The sequence below is a fragment of the Mus pahari genome, chromosome 1 (genome assembly GCF_900095145.1).
Source record: "Mus pahari chromosome 1, PAHARI_EIJ_v1.1, whole genome shotgun sequence".
In the NCBI taxonomy this organism is placed as follows: Eukaryota; Metazoa; Chordata; class Mammalia; order Rodentia; family Muridae; genus Mus; species Mus pahari.
In genome coordinates this window covers 136,928,442-136,943,028 of record NC_034590.1, presented here as the reverse complement: position 1 = coordinate 136,943,028, position 14,587 = coordinate 136,928,442, and the positions used below count along the sequence as shown (strand labels likewise).

Below are 14,587 nucleotides of genomic sequence, written 5' to 3'. Positions count from 1 at the left end.
TTTTTTTTTGGTTTTTCAAGACAGGGTTTCTCTGTGTAGCCCTGGCTGTCCTGGAACTCACTTTGTAGTCCAGGTTGGCCTCAAACTCAGAAATCCGCCTGCCTCTGCCTCCTGAGTGCTGGGATTAAAAGGCGTGCGTCACCACACCCAGCACGGACCACTTCTTATTGCTCCACATTTGTGTTCACATTCAACCACTAGGGCTTTGCTTATTCTTTCGCTTTTGTTTTGTAGAGATGAAATATCACCATGTACCCCAGAATGACCTGAAGCCGAGGACTCTCCTGCCTCAGCCTCCCAAGTGCTGGGATTACAGACCTGTATCACAATGTCCAGAGGAAGGAGTCTTTAAAATTAATACCCAGAGACAAGCTTTAAGATACCTTCCTCAGCACATCCGATGTGCTGTCCGGTCTTCAGGGGTGCACCTCCACCCACTTTTCCCTAGTGTCTGTCAGGGGGAGACACAGCAGAGATCTCCCTCTGGCTCCCTCCGCCGTGATTCTGCATTTTTACAGACTACTCCAGCACACCACGGGCCAAACTGACTAAGATTGAGTCTGTCTTTGGCCCTCGCCAGCCTCTTTTTCATCTCATATAAAGGAGGCTAAATCTGAGACTGCTGTTCCCCTGGTCACCATTGACCCTGGTGTTCGTCACCTGAGTTCTTCTGAAAAGACGGAGTTGCCCCAACTCGTCTCTGCATCTAAAGCTTTGGCTCTGCAATTAAGTTTTGTTTTGTTTTGTTTTGTTTTTTTACCTATTTCTCTAAAGCCGGATGTTCTGATAGGTAAACCAACCCTGATCCCAAAGGTGAGTAACTGAGTACATCTGTCTTACCTGTGCTGCAATGCTATACTTCCCCCACATTAAAAAAGACAGGGAGAGAAAGAGAGAGACAGAGACAGAGACACACAGAGAGAGATCCTGTCTCAATACATAGAATGATCAAGATGTCAACCTCTGGCCTCCGGCCTGCATACACATAAGCACACATATACCTATTTACAGTAAATATACCTATACACATGTTTGAATACCACATAAATACATGCAAAAAGGGGAGAAATTACATAGACACACAGACAGAGAAAGAGATGCAATGCAAACCTTGGGTTAAAACCCTGACCTCTGCCAGCAAACTTCCCAGTTACATAAGCTCTGATTGGTTTCCAAGCTACATAGGCTCTGACTGGTACATGATTTGGGTTTAAAAGCCAATATAAAACTGATGGTTAACATCAACAGCCAAATACCGAAAAATAAACTCCATCTTCCCTAATTCAAAAAATATCCTTAACAATTTTGGAATACTGCTATAATTAAAACAGGAACATCCAGGCAAACCAATATAGAAAATTGATGACCAAGGGACAGGCATGTGTAAACCACTTGGCATATTATGAAGATGTCACCACCAGACATGGTGAGAAATGGATTATTAAATAGCCAGGAAACCTGGGCAATAGTGGTAGTAGCACCTAGCACTTAATCCTAGCACTTGGAAGGTAGAGGCAGGGGGATTTCTGTGAGTTCAAGGCCAGACTGGTCTACAGAGTGAGTTCCAGGTCAGCCAGGACTGTTACACAGAGAAACCCTGTCTTGAAAAAAGGTATAAGTGATGGTTTGTATATGCTTGCCCCAGAGAGTAGCACTATTAGAGGGTGTGGCCCTGTTGGAGTAGGTGTGGCCTTGTTGGAGTAGGTGTGTCACTGTGGTTATTTAAGACCCTCATCGGAGCTGCCTAGAAGTCAGTATTCTGCATGTGCCATGCCTGCCTGGAGGCTGCCATGTTCCCACCTTGATGATAATGGACTGAACCTCTGAATCTGTAAACCAGCCCCAATTAAATGTTGTCCTTGTAAGAGTTGCCTTGGTCATGGTGTCTGTTCACAGCAGGAAAACTCTATGTCAGTGAAGAACCCAATACTTATTTGGAAAGCAAAAAAGTAAACTAGGACCTTTCCCATCTGAACAAGTTCAAGATGGAGCAACAATTTTATCATCAAAACTAAAAACTGGGGCTGGAGGCGGGGCTGAGGAGTCAAGCATTTGTTTACTTTGTACAAAGTCTGGGTTCCATCCTGGCCATCAAAACACAAAACAAAATAACAAACAAAACCCCCAAACCATAGACAGACTAGAGGAAACCCTGGATAATAGAAACAAAACAAAACAAAACAAAACAAAACAAAACAAAACAAAACAAAACACAGGCCAGACGGTGCTGCACAGCTTTAATCCCTAAACGAGGGAGGCAGGACCAGTAGAGTCCTGTGAGTTTAAGGCTATCCTGGTCTACACAGCAAGTTCCAAGGCAGCTGGGGCTGCATATTGAGGTCCTGCCTAAAAAATATACATATGTATTTTGGTTTTGTTTATGACATTTAGTCTAAAAAACTAAAAGTAAGCAGCTGGTAAATTCATCTTCATGAGAAAGTACAATGTAACCCAAGTTAAAAGAAGAAGGATAAACTGAGAACAACTCCATTATTTTCATGGGGATTTGCTTCCTGTGCATACAAAGCGATACAATCAGACCTCTAACAGCCGAACAATGAAAAACCAAACAGTTCAAAGACAAGACACAAATTCAAGATGGCTCATGAAAAGATACTCAGCTTCCGAAAAGAAATACAAACTAAAACCACTTGTAAACACCCAGAGAAGTGGAGGCTTCGGCATTTGCTTGGGGGGGGGGCAGCCCAGGGCTAGCCCAGCCTTAGTGGAGAACAGCGGAGTGACCTCTCCAAGTACTGATGCAGCCTGTCACCCAGCAACACCACGTGACATCATCACGTGAGCAGAATGATACGCCAGCAAAGAGGTCTCCTTCAGCATCATAGGATAACCCATGATTAATAGGAAGCAGATTAAATAGAATATGAGGGTGTGGCCAAAACTGTCAAGTGAGCAGGGTCTCTGAGGATAGATTATTGGAGCCTCTTCATTACATGTACAGCTCTTATATTTGAGTCATGTATTAGCCATTTGTAAATTATTTTTGAAGTCAACTAATTGATCAAGCAAAACTGAAGCAATTCACAAAAAACACAAACAAAAAAATGGATTTTAAAAACCAAGACAAAAATTAGGAAGGGGGGGTTAGGAAATGGTAACAAATCCAGAGAACTGCTCTTGAAAGATTATATTTGAAAATAGATGAAGGCTGGTACTACTGGCCCACACCTTTAACCCCAGCACTAGGGGGGCAGAGGCCGGCAGATCTCTGTGAGCTAGAGGCTAGCCTGGTCTACAGAGTGAGACCCAGGACAGCTAAGGCTACAGAGGAACCCTATCTCAGAAAAAAAGAAAGAAAGAAAGAAAGAGAAAGAAAGGAATTTGATAAAAAGAATAAGATATAAGGGGGAACATGAAAGAATAAATGTTGCAGAAACTAAAATAATTTGTTTCCATATTTTAAAGGCTTCTGTATTTCCAGAAAAATGAATGAAAGGGGCCATTCACAATTCTTGGGACAAAGAGTATTAAAATGTTCACCAAGAGAATGAGGGGAAAAACTGTGGTGCACATCTTCATGGTTCTGAGGGCAAACACACCCGAGAGCTCCAGAGCAGGAGCCAGGGAGTCTCCCGCTAACACTCTTCCCCTTACTGACCCTGAGACAGGGGCTCACCACTCAGCCAGGCTGGCTGGCCTACCAGCCCTCAGGATCCTCCTGTCCATTCCCCAAGGCTGGGATGAAGGCACAGACAGCCATACCTGGCTTTTTATGTAGGTCCTGGGATTTGAACTCAGATCCTCACGTTTGCACAGTTAATGCTCTTACTGAGCTACTGCTTCACCACCCCCATAAAATTACAAGCTATCCACAGGATAAATAGCATCCAAAGGTCTTAAAGGGGGTGGGGGGGATGGCTCAGTGGTTAAGAGCACCGACTGCTCTTCCCGAGGTCCTGAGTTCAATTCCCAGCAACCACATGGTAGCTCACAACCATCTGTAATAGGATCTGATACCCTCTTCTGGTCTATCTGAAGGCAGCAACAATGTTCTCACTTAAATGAAATGAATAAATAAATAAATCTTTTAAAAAAGAAAAGAAAAGAAAAGAAAAGAAAAGAAAAGAAAAGAAAAGAAAAGAAAAGAAAAGAAAAGAAAAATAGCCCAACACAGTTTCTTGAGAAACTACCATTTGGGACCTGGGGAACCAGCTCAGTCAATAATCTGCCACACAAGCAGAAAGATCCAAGTTTGGAGCCCTAGCACACCTGTTAAAAAGCCAACATGGTGGTGCAGCTCCAACCTCAGCTCTGGAGAGGGAAAGAGAAGAGGAGCCCTGGAGCTTATGGAACAGTCTTGTCAAATCAGTGAGAGACCCTGTCACAGAAAAAATAGACTGGGGCTGGATAGATGGCTTATAGGGTAAGAGCATTTATTGCTCTTGCAGAGGACATGGGTTCAATTCCCAGCACCCACAAGATGACTCTTAACCAACCATGACTCCCCATCCAGGATATCTGACACCATCTTCTGACCTCTGAGGTCACCAGGCACACAGGTGATCTACATAAATGCATACAAAACACTCACACTAAAAAGTAAATACTTAGACAACATTCAAGGAAGACACCCAGTATTGACCTCTGCCTCCCCAACAAGTACAGATATATACACACATAAGCACACGCATACAGACAGGCACACATACACACACAGAGAGACATACACACATTCACACACAAACATGCACACACACACAGACATGCTTACAAGCACACACATTCACACATATACAAACATGCATACACATACACAAACACACACACACACAAGCACATACCCACACAAACACATATGCACACTCAGATGTCACACAAACACACATAGAAAAAAGAAATACTACCATCTTCATAAGCCTAACCCAGCGAAGTGACAGCATTGTCTGTGGTTTAGTGACAAGGGAAGAAAGACAAGAGATTGGAAAGCAGTTCCTCAAAGAAGTAGGGGTTGGGAGTGACAAAGTAGAGTGGATAGCTACTGCCTTCACGTCAAGCCTTTGTAGAACTGTCTTCTCCAAGCATATAAACATGGGCTGGAGATGGAGGTCAGTTCGTAGCATGCTTGCCAGATACATGAAGGCCCTAGTTCCACCTTCAACACTGCATGAATGTGCCTGGGCATGGTGGTGCGTGATTATAACTGTAGCTCTTGGCAGGTTGAAGCAGGTAGACCAGAAGTTCTAGGTCACCCTCAACTACATAGCAAGTTTGAGGTCAGCCTGGGTTACAGTGATATCATGCCTCAATAAATGAATGAATGAATGAATGAAGTATGCAAACACACATGAATAACCCATGGTCAAACTGGGAAACAGTGACATCATGCCTCAATAAATGAATGAATAAAGTTTGCAAACATACATAAATAATCCATGGTCAGCCTGGGTTACAGTAACATCATGCCTCAATAAATAAATAAATAAATAAATAAATAAGTAAACAAATGAAGACATTATGTAAGTATTCATGAATAACCCATTGCTAAAACCTCTCCTAGATCTGATAGTCCAGGGGGATCTGAAGTGGGGGAGGTTATTTTTTTCAACAAATGAGAACCAACAAATGGCTTTACCTATACTGCCCCAATAATAACAGCTGACTTTCAAGTAGCGGCTAAGAATAGCTGATGGTTTCTGGGTCACTGCTGATGGTGCCGCCTACCAACTCCTACTGGTGGGTCAGGACACAGCCATCACCTTGGAGTCTCGTTCACTGCGAGAAGTATTTGAAGCCAGTGCCAGGAGAGCCACACTCTTGAAGGTTCAGCATTTCTCATTAACACCATAATTTCTATCATTTTGAAATGACTAAGATCACAAAATAAACCAGAATCCTCAATACTTCATTTTATCCAGACCTCCTTCTTGAGAGGTGGAATTAGGATTAGGAATAGGCGTTGGTTTGGATTTGAACTTAATTATAAGCATCTTAAACAGAAAACAAATAATCTATATGTAAATGAGAGAGAGAGAGAGAGAGAGAGAGAGAGAGAGAGAGAGAGAGAGAGAGAGAGAGAGAGAGAGAGAGAGAGAACGAGAACTAGTCCTGTGGTTAAAATCCAATGTGGTAAAATACTAGGTGTATACTTTGCTTAAGAGCTGACTTGAAATCCCCAGTTCCAGTTCTAAGAGAAATGCAGTCACCAGGACTGCAGGGACACTACCTCAATCCCTGTGGTTCTCTGTCAGTCGAAATGCCAACATCAGCACCTACTTAAGTAGACTGTACAACGCACTAGAGTCAGTAGCCCTAGGGTGTTCAACTCAGGCACGTGAATCACTACCAGGTTTTGTGCGAGTCCATGCATCAGAACTTGCAAGGATTGCCAAGTTCACAGGGATCCCTCCAAAGACTTCAAGGGAAAAAGCAAGTTCTGGAAAGATGCTTGTTTACTCTACAACTCTGGGTTCCTCCCACATGGCCCACATGTGAAGCCCCTAGGAGAAAGTCTTATGTGCGAAGGATACACGCTGCACCCAGAAGGTAATCCTTTCAAGTTTTAGCTAACAAACAGAACTGTGGCAAGAAATACTTCAAAAGATATTCTGTCTGAAATTAAGGGGCTATAGGTTTAAGATGGAAATGATAGCAGTTTAAAGAATGTTAGTGCCTATCTGAGCAAAACTCAAGCCAAGGGAAGCAGGCAGAGGACCAGCATTGTTCCCAGTGCTGTTTCAGAACACTGACCAACCCCACGAGGGCCCAGGACCTGAGAGAAAGCTGAAAATAGGCTAGCTAAGCTGAGGCATGCCCAGCTGTCTGATACACCCATTTCTCCTCTTGGGTGATTAGATAGAGTTTCTCTATGTAACAGGTCTGGCTGTCCCGGAACTTGCTTTGTAGACCAGGCTGGCCTCGAACTCACTGCCTTTCCCTCCCAAGTTCTAGGATGAAAGGCATGCCCCATATAAAAAGCTAGATTTGAATTCTTATACGCCATACCTTTCCTAAAGTTATTTGATGATTCTAACAACAAATGGCAGAGCAGTTAAGAGCACTCGGCACTCACACTGGAAACCAGGGATCATTTCCCAGCATCCACGCAGCAGCAGAAAACCATCCCTAATTCCAGCTCCAGGATCTGATGGTCTCGTCTGGCCTCTGACAGCACCAGACATAGATACATGGCACACACACACATTCATGCTGGCAAAACATCCACACACATAAAATAAAGATAAATATATTTTGTTAAGATGGAGTTATCGTCAACAAGTAAGCGAGGGAAATGATAAGACCACTTTTAATCAAGCAAGGGCTGGAAGGGAGAGGAGGGCAGAGCCATCTCATTTTCCTAACTCACTGAAGAGAATCGCTGTCAAGAGTCCCAGACATCTCAGTAGCTGAAGCCGAAAGGGAAATACCATGGACCATGCAATGTTCGTAACAGTGTGTGTCTGTGTGTGTGTCTGTGTGTGTGTGTGTGTGTCTGTGTGTGTGTGTCTGTGTGCCTATGTATGCCTGCGTGTCTGTGTCTATATCTCGCTGGTGTGGATGTCTCTATGTCTGTGTGTGGTTTGTGGGGGAGGGGTCTGTGTATGTGTTTGTCTGTGTGTCTATGTGTGTGTATGTCTGTCTCTGTGTATGTGTCTGTGGGTCTGTGTATGTCTATGTGTTTTTCTATGTGTGTATGTTTGTCTCTGTGTGTGTATCTGTGTATGTTTGTGTGTCTGTGTGTCTGAGTGTTTGTGTCTGTGTGCCTGTGTATGTGTGTCTGTGGGTCTGTGTATATCTATGTGTTTGTCTGTGTGTGTGTGTATGTCTGTGTATGTATGTATGTGTGTCTGAGTGTTTGTGTCTATGTGTGTGTATCTGTGTGCCTGTGTGCTTCTGTGTGTATGCACAACCATAATCACCAGGGAAGCACTTTCCAGACAATGAGAATTCTGATGAGAACAGTGACTCCCCACAAGTGGCTGATTCCACAGAAACCGTCGGGACTGCCTCCTAGGGGTCTACACTCTGCTCTTGCAGCCTCATGTACATTAGCTGTAACAATAGATGACAATCGTAGTGCAGAGACCCACATTCTACAGAGTAGACAGAGAATAAAAAAAAAAAAATACATACACTCTATAAGGAGTTATTTGGTTGAACTGAGGGGGGAAAAAAGCAAAGGCAGTCAAGACTGTGCAGCAGTCACTTACAACATGGGGTCATCAGGGACCGAGACAGTAGCTTTGGGCATGGACCTCTGGACTCGGGCACTTCTGGCTGGACGGACAGACATGGCTGAGGAAAAGCAAGGGAGTGGGGTACAGGAGATCAGCTCAGAGTCTTAAGGAGCCCCAAAAACAACAGAGGTCACTTGGGGAACAGAAAGCAAAAAACAGTTTACAAAGTACTGCGCTGGCTAGGTTATGCCAACTCGACACAAACTTAAGTCATCTGAGAGGAGGGAGAGTCAACTGAGAAAATGCCTCCATTAAGATCCAGCCAGAGGGCATTTTCTTAATTAGTGACTGAAGGGGAGGACACAGCCCATGGTGGGTGGGGTCATCCCCTGGGCTGGTGCTCCTGAGTTCTATAAGCAGGATGAACAGGCCATGAGGAGCAGGCCAAAGCAGGACCCCTCCGTGGCCTCTGCAGCAGCTCCTGTCCCAACTTCCTTCGATGATGAACAGCAATGTGGAAGGGTAAGCCAAACAAACCCTTTCGCTCCCAACTTGCTTTTTAATCACGGTGTCTCACTGCAGCAATAGAAAACCCTAACTAGGTCAAGCAACATTCCCTGGCCTTTTTCTTTCACCCCACCCCCCACACCAGGTCTAACTATGTAGCCCAAGGTGGCCTTGAAAATGAAGTCCTACTCTGGCCTCCTCATTCTCCTTCTCCAAAGTTGTTGGAATTACAGGCATGTGCCAGCCTGCATGGCTCACTATCTAACTTGCTTATAAAAGACCGCTGCCAGGCATGGACCTCAATGGACTGCAGTAACACAGGAACACGAAGATGAGGCCTGTGCGCAGAGAGGGGAGGTGACTTCGTGTATTCTGAGAAGGACAACCGGGACTGGTAAAGAATTAAATGTGCAGTGCAGAAGAGGGAAGGAAAGGTGACCTCAGAGCTTAGGGTAGGAAGAGCCAGTCTGAGGCAGTCACCCGGCACCCAAATGCAAATGGAAAGCAATAACTGGGCAGAGGAATAGAACTATGGGAGAGCCAGAGGAATATCAGCAAGAATGACTGGAAAGCCAATAACAGTACTTCAAGCCTAGAGCCAAGCCAAGGCCATCAGAGGGGTCTGTGGTCTGCAGAGAAGCCAGGTTAAGCATCCAACGTTGAGCTGTGGAAGAGGAAAGAGCACAAAGGGGTGTGGCCCATGAGCAGGAGGACCAGGACTCACTCACTCATCAGTAGATACAAAGGCAGAATGGCAAGTGCAAGTAAGGTCAGAGAAGGAAAGGGGGCTGGGGGAGGGGGAGGATTCTATTTATTAGCTCTGGCATTTAACTTTTGGCCAATTCAAGTTTGGCTCCCCAAAGCTCTCAGCATACAGAAGGGAAGGGAAGGGTAAGCCACAGCAGCCAGAGGCAGGTCAGGCGTGTGTGAGCAGGCACACCTCGCTAGCCCAGGGATAAACCTTAGAGTTTGGGAAAGGAGCTGGGTTAGACACCAACTTATCAGAACACGGAAACTCAAAAGCCCCTTCTAGATCTGGCCTGTAACTGTCCATTCTGGTGTTTGCCTTCAGTTAGGTCCCGCCCACTCCAAGTCCCTGGCCTGATGCACACACGGGGAGTTGCTTCCTCATTTGGGTAAGGATTTGCTCTGCTTCTAGGAATGGAGTCCTGGGATTGATTCTCTGTGACTGATGAAAGCTCAGAGGTCAAGAAGCCTGCGAACAGAGGTTTATGCAAACAAGTTGTTTGCTTAAAAACAAAGTCTTAACAAGAGTCAGCACCCACCATGTGTCCGTGTGCGGGACCTTATTCCAGAACACCTGAGGCAATTTTCAAAACTAGATGAAACTTCACTGGTCTTTCTTATTTTATGTATTCAATGTATTGATTCTGTGTGTGAGCGCTTTGCCTGCCTGTATGTATTTGTACCACATGTGTGTGTTTGATGCCTTCAGAGGTCAGACTAGTGCATCAGACCTCCTGGAACAGAAGTTCATGGATGGTTGTGAGCCACCACGTGGGTACTGGGAATCAAACCCAGGTCCTCTGTAAGAGCAATGAGTGCTCTTAACTGTTGAGCAATTTCTCCAGCCCTGAAACTTCATCCATCTTAATTAAAAACAGAAAATACACAAAATTCAGAACAATGGGAATGCATTGAAATAGTTTTTACATTATACGTGTTTTATATCATTCAATCAATCAATTATTTTCCCAAGGGAGGTTCCAGCATTTCCTAATAGCGCTTTCCCCACCTCTTGCAAAAAAAGGGGGGGGGGGGCTTCTGGGAGATAGGAGAGGGACAGCAACATGTGAAGGTTTCCTGTGACTTTTTCTAACTAACATAAGCTGAGGCCTCACAGTGGCCTCAAGAAGTAGAGAGAAGGCCAAGGGTACTACTCAACACTCCGAGAGCCGATGTGCAGGGTCCTTCAGAATTCCACAAATGATTGCTAGTTCACAGAAAACAAGCTTTCATTGGGTTTGGCCAGGTCAGCTGTTCAGGAAGCACCCAGAGTTTAGCATCCTGGGCACCAGTGACAGGCCCAACTACTTTGGAAGTCACAACTCCAGATTCTCAGGAAACTAAAGAGCTAAGCCTAGGCCCCTCCCTAAGCAGATGGTCTCCGCTTAGACAAAGATCTGGGTGACAGAATGGCAGGAATGGCCAACTCGCCCCCCGCAAGAGTTCTCAGTCACCACCCCGCCCACCCACAGCTGGCAATAACCAATAGGCTCACTCCATTTCTGAACCTCCCACGGTATGCGCTTGTATGTCAACATTCTCCCAGATGTGGAGAACTGCCCGTTTAGCTGTGTGCCTTCTTCCAGCTCAGCATGTTTCTAGTCCCTGGCCTGAGGACAGATCTTAGAGCACACTGGGAACCCCCTAGTTCATTCATCTAAAGGTTTGTTCTGAGGCTAAGTACTGGGACAGGTACCCCAGGGTGCCCTGAACACGGTCCCACTAAGAGGAGCCTAAATGAAGATTTAATGAATGGCAAAAATGATTTCATATAAAGGCCATCAAACTTGTTGCTCATTTGTCTGTAATTTTTTGACATTAGGGTCCCACAGTACAGCCTTGGCTAATCAGAACTTGCTGTGTTTAACAGGCTGGACATGAATTTGCAATACTCCGCTCCCATCCTCATCTCTGTCTCCAGAGAGCAACAATTCCATGCAGGATCCACCAAGCAGGGTTCTTCTCCTGGGAAAGACTGGACAAATTCATCTTTTTCTTAGTTTTTTTCTTCATACTCATAAACTTAACTCTGGGGTCCAGCCAGATTGGAGTTAGGAAAATACAGACCCTAAAGGGCACAAAGGTTACAGGGTGCTGGCAGCAGATGGGATTGAGGAACACCTTCCAGAGCTGAGGGAGGAATGGCCTTATGCACACAAGGCTAAAGTATGAGAGTCATGTTGTCAGCAGAAGTCGCGACTATTCTCCGGTCTTGCCATGCTCCCGTGATGTTCATGCCATGTTCCCCTTCCTAAGCTACATGCTCACCCAACAACTACTCAGCAGCAAGACGGGCACCTGGGGAGCCTTTATTCTTATCCTGCCCTTGCTGGGGACAAGTTATCAATAGCCAAGTGCTTTAGGATGAAGTTCCCATTCACAGGTTTCTCCCTGTACAGGGACCTGCCACAGTCTCATTGCAACCATGTGCAGTCACTGCCCTGGTACATGGATCCTGGAGTAATTCTGTAAAAGCTGGACCCTGCAAAACCAAACCCCCTCTCTCGTGCTCCAAAAGTGTTGTTTTGTTTTGTTTTTCAGAACTTGTATACAAACAGCACAGAAGGAGACACAGCCCAAGGACTGGCTGTCAAGAATGTGGTGGAGCTGACCATGGCTTGGGTCAAGCAACCACAAAGGATAGAGGACAGCAATCTTTTTTTTTTTTTTTAAAGAAAACTGTGGAGGCAAATTTATTAGGTCCTAAAAAATGCTATTTTCCTCATAAGGTACCATCTTCTATATACATGTGTGTGTGCTCACATGTGTGTGTGTTTCATGTGTGTGTAAGCATTTGCCTATGATGCTGTGCACGTATGTAGAGACCAGAGGTCAACGTTGAGTATGTTCTTCAATCACTCTTCACTCCTTTGTCATTGCTTTTTGTTTTTTGGGGGGATGGTCTCTTACTGAATGTAGAACTCACACACACTTGGCTAGACTCAATAGCAAGCAGCCCCAGAGACCCATCTGCACAGCCCCAATGCTCGGATTACAGCCACCCACTGCCACACAAGGCTTTCAAGCGGGTGCTGGGGATCAAATTTAAGTTATCAGTCTGGAGGAGCAGGCACTCTGCCCACTGATGGCTCCATTCACCCTCCATTTCTATTCTATCGGTAGCGCTAGCCATCTCTAGCTAGCTGGTGGCATATACATATCAATATAGGTAATTAAACAAGATTGCTTGACTCATAAGATGGAGCATGTGAGAAATCCAGACATGAAAGCCAAGAGAATAACAAATATAATTATGGTTGGTTGGTTGGTTGGTTTTTCTTTGGTGGGTGGGGTGATGAGTGAACGCAGGGACTTGTACAGGCTAAGTCAGAACGCCACTGAGTTCTAGCCCTAAGAAATAAGATTTCTTTCTGGACTCTTCATGACAATGAATGGAAAGTTACCAAGCTGTGGGTACAGCTCTCCCGCTCATAAAAGATTAATCAGCTCTGTCCAAAGATTGGACCTTGTTTTCCAAATCTAGGCAGATTTCTGAGGCCTAACCTTTTCAAAATGAAACTCGGGAATGTACTTTCATCAATTCTAAAAACGGCTTTGGCACTGCCATAGAGGTCATTAAACCTTTCTGAATTAAATATAGTTTTCTATTATGGGAGATTACACTGTTTGCAATTATTAGCTCCCCTTCTGGAAGATTACACCCCTCCCATGTTTATGTGACGTACAATATTCCCAGATGGAAGAATTAATTTGATTATATCCCACCTCCTCCTGCTGGCCAGCTTGTCCTTGTGGCTGGCTTCCACCCACGGAAGAACCGGAATGGATCCACAAACAGACATGAAGAGTCATTTCCTTCTCTACCATTAGAATATATCTCAGAGTGGGTAGGGTGACCTGTTCAGTCTGGACCCAAAGCAAAGAAAGTCCCTTGCATCAGAGCGCTTGCTGTCATGTAATAGAAAAGGTCATTGGTTGAAGCCACTGTCTAAGGCAAGTGATAAAACCACTCTACTCTTGAAACCAAGGTATGGACCAAAGGAGGATTCACCACCTACAAAGGTCTGAAGGAGTGGGCAGGTGTACAGGTCTTACTGTTAGGGATTGTTCAGCTAACCAATGACAAAACAAACAGGAAATAACTTCTACCATTTTGCATTTAAAATTTTTATCTTCTGCACAGCTGCTTTGGGGAGCACAGGGACAAGAATGGAGCTATTAGTCTGGCTGACCTTTAGAAGACCCTGGTGAGAACAATAGTGAGTTCAAAGAAAACAAGGTCTGTCTTCGCACAGGCATGTAATTAATGTCTAACCGGTGGGGGATAAAACGTGAATCGAGGTTATAAACTTAACTGGCAGACCTAGGCTCCTGGCAAAACCAGGAAATGGAATTGTCTGCCAGTTTTATGGGAAGTAAAAAAAAAAAATTGTAAATCCCTGGTATGGGACTTCTTAGTCTTAGTGGCTGCCTGCAAATCTGACCTGAATATTGGAACCATTTTTCAAACACCAATTAAAAAGAACTTGATAAACAAAAATTGGACCCTTAGTTAGGGTTTCTATTGCTGTGATGAAATACCATGACCAAATGCAGCTTAGGGGGAAAAGGGTCTTTTTGGCTTACACTTCCATGGCACTGTCCACTACTGAAGGGAGTCAGGGACAGGAACCCAAACGGCAGGAACCTGGAGACAGGAACTGATACAGAGGGGCCGTGGGGAGGTGCTGCTTACTGGCTTGCTCCCCGTGACTTGCCCAGCCTGCTTTCTTATAGAACCCAAGACCACCAGCCCGGAATGGCCCCACCCACAATGGGCTGGGGGCTGGGCCCTCCCCCATCAACCACTAATTACAAAAATACCTTACAGCCTGATCTTATGAAGGCATTTTCTCAATTGAGGCTCTCTCATCTCAGATGACTCTAGCTTGTGGTAAGTTGGCATAAAACTAGCCAACACAGTCTCACAATTATTTGTTTGTTTGTTTGTTTGTTTTCCTAAATGCTGGTCTTTTCAAACCAGTTAGTTTTTCTTTTTCTTTTTACAAAAAATATCTTTAAAAATAAATTATTTTAATTAAAAAAATTAATCTGTATGCTTTAAACATGGAAAAATTAGCACAATAAGAATAAAGACCGCCGGGCGTGGTGGCGCACGCCTTTAATCCCAGCACTCGGGAGGCAGAGGCAGGTGGATTTCTGAGTTCGAGGCCAGCCTGGTCTACAAAGTGAGTTCC

The 14,587-nt window shown here is 44.8% G+C and overlaps 1 protein-coding gene across 6 annotated transcripts in view; it reads right to left on the bottom strand.

Moving 5' to 3' along the window:
• Positions 1-14,587, bottom strand: part of Kank1 (KN motif and ankyrin repeat domains 1) — a 190,125-nt gene that overhangs the window by 164,221 nt on the left and 11,317 nt on the right. Inside the window, exon 1 of one of the 6 annotated variants that reach the window (XM_029536839.1) lies at positions 8,169-8,239. The exons of the other annotated variants lie outside the window; for them this stretch is intronic. The gene's annotated coding sequence lies outside the window, so the exon portion shown is untranslated. Of the gene's footprint in view, positions 1-8,168; positions 8,240-14,587 lie in introns of those variants that run through there. 6 annotated transcript variants of the gene reach the window in all.